Source organism: Apis florea, unplaced genomic scaffold, assembly GCF_048593485.1.
Source record: "Apis florea isolate Af1SG1 unplaced genomic scaffold, ASM4859348v1 contig_2897_pilon, whole genome shotgun sequence".
Lineage (NCBI taxonomy): Eukaryota > Metazoa > Arthropoda > Insecta > Hymenoptera > Apidae > Apis > Apis florea.
The window spans coordinates 643,697-652,461 of NW_028256665.1; the positions used below are offsets into that span (position 1 = coordinate 643,697).

General features: G+C 32.6%; 1 long non-coding RNA gene across 1 annotated transcript in view; it reads right to left on the minus strand.

The window, feature by feature from the left end:
* LOC147657700 (uncharacterized) overlaps positions 1–2,195 on the minus strand; it is a 46,767-nt gene extending 44,572 nt beyond the window's left edge. Inside the window, exon 1 of the long non-coding RNA XR_015291887.1 lies at positions 1,932–2,195. This is a non-coding gene — a long non-coding RNA (uncharacterized LOC147657700). The remainder of the gene's footprint in view (positions 1–1,931) is intronic.
* Between the last annotated feature and the right edge of the window lie 6,570 nt (positions 2,196–8,765).

Genomic DNA, 8,765 nt, shown 5'->3' on the forward strand with positions numbered 1-8,765 from the left:
CTTCCCTCTCGCTTAACCGGTCACCGCTAACCTATTGTTCTCGCGCCTTCGACGCGTTCCTCGCGACGTACAATTTAACGAGCGTTTTGTAATTCTAACGCGTCTCATCTCGTTTCGCTCTCTATCGCTCAGGTTTCAGAGCAGGAACGCCGACAATGAACGAGAAGATAGCGAGCGAGTGAGATCGTAAAAGATCGTAAAAAAAGGGATCGTAATTGTTACGAATGAGCTTCGAAGATCGTTCGAACGAGCGATTTCGATTGGAAAGAAGTAAAATCGAATAGTTAAAATTGGATGTGAATAAGGATAAATGCGGATATTCGATATTTAAGTATAAAAGAGCGCATTGAAGGAATATTTTACGTGATTTGCGTGAGTGTTTCGGCAATAATGGAAAAAGAAAGAAATACGAGTAATGACGCGGATGTTAAAGAACGATTATCGAAACGCGAAAACGTTCGTTAACAAGTATCGTATCCTTACCTCGTATGATTTTAAAGCTGCATCAAATTTATATTTATGTCTGAAAATTTTCGATAAACGCGAAAAATGCTAATATTTAATACACCATCGTATTTAAGCCATCGTTAGTGTCTGTTGACGCATAATCTTGTCATTTCTATGCCCATACGTATCTGTAATCATCATCATTATTATCGTAATTAAACGCGAATGCGCCAGGCATGGAAGGAGAAGCTACGACGTATCGTTTCCGCTTCCGGTAAATGCGAACCACGATCCAAGTTTACCATCGTACGCTAGAAATCTATCTTCAACCGTGAATTGATAAGCAACGGTACCCAACACGGTTCGACTGATAAGACCAGATTACTAGTTGCCGCGATATACGAGCATCTGGTGTCGTCTACATTAACCTTGCTCTTCCGCGTTAACCTCGTTCGCTTCGTGGAAACTGGTTGAACCGAGTCCATCTTCGAATCGAGAGAATCTTATTATCCGTAGGAATGTCTATGTTATGTGTACGTGACGAACGCATTAATTTTTATACAGATTTTTAAATAGATATCGCATTATAAAATAATATCGCAAGGATAATAAGGATACGGATGGTATGGGTTTCGAAGTTGGCGATAATCTAAAGAATCCTTGCGATTCGAAACGTGGATGCGAAGCGAATTAACGTTAACCTTGCCCGTCCGCGTTAACCTTGTTCGGTTTGCTCGAATCGAGCGTGCCCGCTCGCCCACGTAGCCGATAGGAGCCGTGAAAGTGATGTTACGAATACCGCTTATATGCGTTCGTAATTGGCGGCGAAATTTCGAGCGGATAATATTTCCGAATTATCCACGCTATCTTTTTCTCAACACGACCGATTAACAACAAACCTTATGCTCCAAGTCAATGACCACACCTGTAGCGTTTGGCAACGTTGCGGGTGTGGACTCCACACGGATGTCCGTATAACGGACGAGAACGAAAAGAAAGGGAAAAAAAGAAGAAGAGGCTTGAAAACCACATATGAGGCACATATGAGGCACGGAAATAAAGATATCCGCGAGAAATCCGTTCCACCGAGCCTGGCCATCTCCTGTCCCTTCGATATTTTCCACATCATTGAACACCGTTGCCGGATACGTCATCCGATGATAGTATATTACGTTTTACTCACGTCAGACACGTCGCCCTCGTGTTCCGGAATATCCGTGCTAATATCTATAATGGGAGAAATTATATCGATTGTTCTCGCTAATCGTTCCTAATGTTCGAATCGAATCGCGTAAATGGCATTGCGTGACATTCGTGGTAAGAAATTCGAAGAGAAAATAGCGAGGCGAAATGTCACTTTTTAAAACCGGAGTTTTTCGCGTCCCTTTAATTGATCAAATATATAAAAATACGAAGGATAATGTGCAATGTTTTAAGGATGATTGAAAACACGATTTGAAATATTAGTACGTGCGAGTACTTACCGAAACGATATCTCGTCTTCTCTCTCTCTCTGTCGTGTGACGATTCCGGCGAATCCACGAGATTCCGCTGGGACGAAAAATTCTGTCACACAAGCGTCACCCACTTTGTCGATCACGCCGCTAATATTCTTACGACCGAACGATCCAAGGAAAAGAGAGAAATTTTCCCGGTTCACCACGAATGCACTCGTATATTCGAACGCGTATCTCGAGGGCTGCGCGATACGATGGGCCTCGGGCCGCCATGCACCGACTGTCGAGACTGCGGCCGCTTGTCTCGCGCATGTCTTCATCGAACGCGCGCGCATCTCCCGTTTCGAACGACCAGTGGAATGTTGGGAATTCGTAGCCAGTACCATCTCTCGGTGTAGAGTTCAACTTTTTGTACAATCTGCAATACCAAGCTACGATATTGCAATCTACGTTTCTCAATATCGATTATTGATAATAAAAAATGAATACAAAAACTATACCGTTTTATTAAATATTTAATATTAAAAATTAAACAGTTTTTTCTATAAATCCAATCTACCTACTAAAAATCTAAAAAACTTTCATCCCACAAATCGATAAAAATTAAATAGATGATTTATAAGTAAATAAATCAATATCAAACAACTCTACGTATATACATATAAAAAGAATTGTCTATAAATCCCATCTATTTGAAAATTTGTAACGAAGAAGGAATAGGACAACATAGGAGCAGGATATGAAAATTTCAAGCCTTGTAATGGGAAATACATAGATACCGTATCACGTATTATATTTCGTATTATAATTCCTAAAAAGAAATAAGAGTTTTTATATATATATATATATAATGTAATTTAATAATATAATCTGCTCCTATGAAGAAGCCTGAAACAAACTTAAACACAACATTAAAACTACCTATTTAAAAAGCTGATTTCATATCTCTACATACATGCATTGTAAAGAAGAATTAAATATATTGTTTATAAACCTGCTTATCGAAAATCTAAAACATTCTTTTCACAATCCTATGTTCATACTAATGACATCGACAATTTTTAATACGACACGAACCATTATAGCTAATAAAAATCTAAGTTGGAAAGTGCAGATAACTAGTGAATAAAATCACGTAGCTATCAAGAATTTGATTGTTTAAAATGAGAAAGTTTAGTGAGGATAAACCTTTCGATAACAAAGCATTAAACGCATTTATAAATCCTACCTATCAGAAAGCTAAATGTTTCCTTGTTGTTTTCTAATATAAAATCTGAAGATATATCTAGGTATATCTAATGAGGAAAAAAGAATAAAATCTTGTTTCTCTTCCATTCTGTAGAATTCCTGAAAAAAAAGATTGGATATACAATGGAATTAATAAAACTCAATAACAAAATATAATTTTCGATCAAACATTGTTACGTAATTATCTCTCCTACCTTTTTCCTTCTATTTATTTTCTTCCTGGATTTACACCTGCAACAAACTCAATTACTGGATTAGTAACAAAAAAAGAAATTAACAAAATATAATTTGTCAAGTAATTCATAATTTTATCAAAATCATCAATAAGAAAGAAATATATTTTTTAACAGTATACAAACACTTTTCATAAAGGAAGGCTGAAAAGAAAAACGCTGGAAAGAAAGATAGCCAGAAAAGTTACCAAAATAATTATCCACTCGATGTAAACCCGAACAAACCGTGAGTGAAATATTTTTTTCTGTTTCGCAACACGCTAAATTCACAAACGAAAACACGAAGAGTGCTTTGTTATATTTGCAATGAAATTCTTGAACAAAAAAAAAAAAAAAAAAAAAAAAAGAAAACTCACGGAAACATACACATGCAATAAGTTTTAACCATTTACGAAACTCTAATTAAACTATTTTATGCACTCGCATTTTATTATACGCAACGCTAATAACGAAAGATTGCAGCCATATCGGAAATTGCCGTTGTACAATCAGCCTCGTGCAACTCTTTTAATTGCAATAGGTGATTAGGAACAGGAACATGTTTCCACTGTCCAAGTGGAAAAAATATGGGCAATTTGTAAACGTTAGTTAAAAAAACACGCAATTTAGAAGTGATTTTAAAGTGAATTTACTATTACATAATACAAAATTTACTATTATACACTACAAATGAAAAGATATCCCGATATCACCAATCGCAACACCACAGAATAAATTCAAGTTTAAATAAAGAAAATAAATGAATAAAAGACCGAATTCATGATTTCAAATTATTAAAAGAATTAATAATTAAAAGAAATCGCGATAATAATAATAAATAAAAATAACGCAACACTAAAATTCAAAATCGCGATGCCCTTGATGACTGGATCCGTGGTGGGCCGGCATGCAAATCGGCCAGACGATACAACATTTACTACGTTTACTACTAGAACGAGCACAGTGACAAAATAGTAACAATGACTTCCCATTCTTTGGACCGAAAAAAGACCCAAAAAATGAGAAAGCCATTCGTTGCAGCCCTCTTCGTGACAGTTTGTCGGGCCTCTTCGGTCTTCCTCCTTCGGGCGCGATGCCCGCTGAAACTTAAATCTAGGCTCGAGATTCACTAATCGAAAAAAAAAAAAAAAAATAAAAGATCATATCGCGAAAGCTAAGCGCACACGAACGACCAACGATCGCAATGATCGTTCTCCGTGCACGTGCACAATCTCGAGCGCAACGTTCGTTTCGAATTTTATTCCGCGACCGCGGCCACGAAACTCGAAAGATCGATCGGCGAAGCCGAGGAATGAACGCGAGCCATCGTTCCTTCCTCCCAACTTCCTTCCTCGATTTTTCAAATTTGATTTCCTGAAACAGATTGCCACGCGAGAACGCGCCTACCCGATCCGAGAGACTGTGACAACCTGCCCGGCCCTACCTACTTATAATTAATACACACACACACACCAGAAGTATACTACCTATCCTACCTAGTCCTATATTTAAAAAAAAAATGGCAAAAAACAGGCGCACCAACACACTCGCTCCACGATTCTCACGCATAACGCTCGGGCGCAAAAAAAGCCTGCACTAGGGAAAGCGTCCCGGGACCCCCTCCGACACCCGAGCTTGCCACACTCGCACACTCTAAGTTTACGTACCATTTTCCTGAAATCGACCGACGATGGCTAGTGACCTTTGCGTGATATGCGATAGACAAGCGTGTATCTTTAATTTTAAGAAAACTTATTTATTATACGAAAGAATAAAACAATTTAATTAAAAAAAATTTGATGATATGTTGTTGTAATTTGAAAATAAGAATTGTATTATCGCGTACAAATCGTATTATGGAATGTAATATACGAACGAAACGACGCAATTCCACGGCCTAACCATACGCACACAATGCGGAAAATACGTCGTGCACGATACACTAACGCATCGTCAGTCGCTGAGAAATTGTTATTGAGCTAAGGTCATCGTGCTCATCGCCTTTCTCTCACTCAAGTAGCACCTGGGCACGTGAGCGAGATCCTGACAATATGAACACGGAAAGGATTAAACCTGAAAATCCTAAGCTAAAAAGATAGATTAATATAAATATTTTGTGTCTAACGGGCTAATGAATGTATTCTATATTCTCATCTTATCTGAAGTATCTCTTTGCACTTTATAACTTTACTCGATGCGATGAATTATTTAAATTTTAATCTTTTATAAAAACAATTAAATGGAACATATCTATCAAAAAAATTAAAATGTAATAAAATAATTGACTCAAATTTAAATTTTAATACGAATGAAAATATCCTCAGGTGATTCCTTCATCAAAGCATATTTTCGAAAATATGGAAGAAGCATTTTAAAATTGTAGCTTTGATTTCAAAATCTACCTGTCGCGAAGTGTCTTCTTGTATATAAAATTTAATATTGTTTCGAACGAGAGAAAAACTATTAATTTTTATTATCTAGAAAATCAAATAACTAAATCAATTAAAATATTACTATAAAAAATGAGATTAAGAATAATTTGTTATTTATCCGAATATTCGTGTCTAATTTTGTATATGAATATTCATATATTTAAATATTGTACATTTACAAATATATCTATATTGAATAGAATATTACAATGATTTAACTTTATATGATTAATTCTGAAAATTACTAATATTTAAAAGCGCGATGTACAAGAAGACCTAGCCTGTACTAAAAAATAAATCATACAAAAAAGTATTACTATACATGAGTATGATAAATACCCACGGTCACTGTGCTCGTGCAAAATTCTACGTATACAACCAGTCACTCGTGTCGATTTGAACCTTTCATTCTACGACATGATTAAGTAACCGGAGGAATCAAAATGCATGCGACTCACCATTAAATGTGAAGATACTGTCGTCGATATTAACCCATGTAAACTCATCAAAGTTGCCATCAAATAAGAGAAAACTGTAATAAAAAATGAAACATTATAATTTAAAACAAAGTGCATGTAATGATTATTTAAATTGAAATAAAAAAAGTAATTACCTTTTCGCGTGATGAATGATTGCTTTATCCTCTTGAAGCACTAACTTTAATATATATATACACTTTAATATACAATATACAATTCTATGTAATATATATACAAGAATATTTAAATTGAGGAAAAAAAAATAAAAAAATATCAAATCGAGACCGTTTAAATTATAATTGGCGAACAAACTGACTCTAATTTCACGAGTGATTATATAATTATAATTACATTAGAACAGCTGTGTTCTAAAAAATACATAAATTATTATTACGAAGCAAACACTGACTCTACTAACCACATTGCACGCGGTTACAAATATTATCTGAAAATAAAAAATGAGATGATAAAAAAAGAAGGAAAATTAATATTTTTTTATTTTTTAATCAAACGTTTGTTCGAAAAAAGTTATTTTTCATTTCACAAAAATATATTAAAAATTGATTTAATCTGAGATAAAAAAAAAAAAATTTAATAAAAATAGTTTAATATTTTTTAATATGCAATTTGTTTAATTTCTTCTATTTTCATTCTACTACAATGTATTATGATAAATGATTATGAATTACTTAATAATAAATAAAAATAAAATATACTTATTTCTGTTAACAAAATAAACGTTACCATTCTATTACGAGGAATCGCCATTAGACTGATCATTGTGTCAAATGTTCATTGCGGCGTCCATATTGGAATCCTATTTTCCCGCCTTATTCTATCACTCAATTTATACAAAAGATGATCTTTAAATCTTATCTTAAAACCTTGAAAAATAAATATATAAAATTAAAATTGATTGTATTAAATCAAAGCCATAACTAAACTCAAATTTTATTTTCGAATATAATAAATTCGAAATAATACAAACTATCTATAACTTTAACAATCATAGATTAATAAATAAAAAAGAATAAATTATTTTCCAAAAGATTATTATTTATAATAATATTTAATGAATAATTAATTGATCGCGTAACAGTAATACAAAAAGTACAAAAATAATTATGGAAATAATGTATTATAAATTACATACCTGATCGAATCGTCGAGATGTCACAATTTTCAACCGCAAAATGACAGCCTGCGCCTCAATCGCTATAATATAACAAATTGGGGAAGGGATATGCTCGGCGACAAGTCGAAACATGTCGAAATATGTCGACATATACGAACATAAACCGCCAATTTTCTCGAAAATCTGTGATAAGAAATATTTTCAAACTTGAGCATGATATCAAAACAAATATAGAAATATACGAAACGTTTACAACTAAACGTTTAAGCAAAATATAAAAACAAAAACATCGATACATTAACGTTAACGTAATATATACATTAAAGAATATATGAAATATATATGAAATAAAATTAATTATAACAATTTGACTACTTTCATTTACGAATAAATAGAAATATAAATAAAATTTAGATACTAGTAATTTAGTAACTAGAATTTTTTAAATAAATAAAATCTTACTACACTTGTACGTCGTAAATATATCTCTCTATATATCCTGTGTCATAACCTATAGTTTAGAAGTCAGATCGATGATCAAACGATAACCTGCACAAATAGAAATCAAAATCATAAAAAAAATGTATAAAATTAAGATAATATTAATGTAATAATTAGAGTCAAATCTAAAATTTATGACACAAACACCGGTAGTAATCGTAACTACTAAATAGATGAAAATATAGAAAACAATGAAAAAAGTGCAAAAAATTAATTAATTCTAGTATAATAATGCTTAATAAATGATTAAACGAACTGTTATTAATTACAAAAGTAAGAATTTATAAATCATACCTCAGATATCAATACGCAGAAATTCCACATACCGGTATAACACATCCTCACTCTATCACTTTCAACAGCAGACTGACGCCATCCACTCTGATTCGTTTAACCGCTGGGCCTTAGAACTTATCTGATTGGCTGGAGCTATATGCTTCCTCATCTTGAAACCGCGCGAAAATTGAAATATTGTATAATATAAATTATGAATCTATGTATTTAAAATTGAAAAAATAATACACCGATTATAATAATAAAAATAAATTATTAAAATTAATTTAATATAAAAATTAATGAAATTAGAAAAAATTAAAACATAATAAAGAAATTTAATAAATATATTTTTATAAATATAAATTTACATTTCTTTTAATTTTTGAATTTAATAATTTTAATTCTTATGATTCGCTATGATTTAATTACAATTTCTTTTATTCTAATAGCGTTATTGTCTTATTCCATTTCGATAATCGATAATATCGCATGTGCATGGTAACAATAACTTACAATATAATCTTTGAATTAATTCAAACATATATTGAAGATAAGTCTTTTCTATATCTCGTGTTATA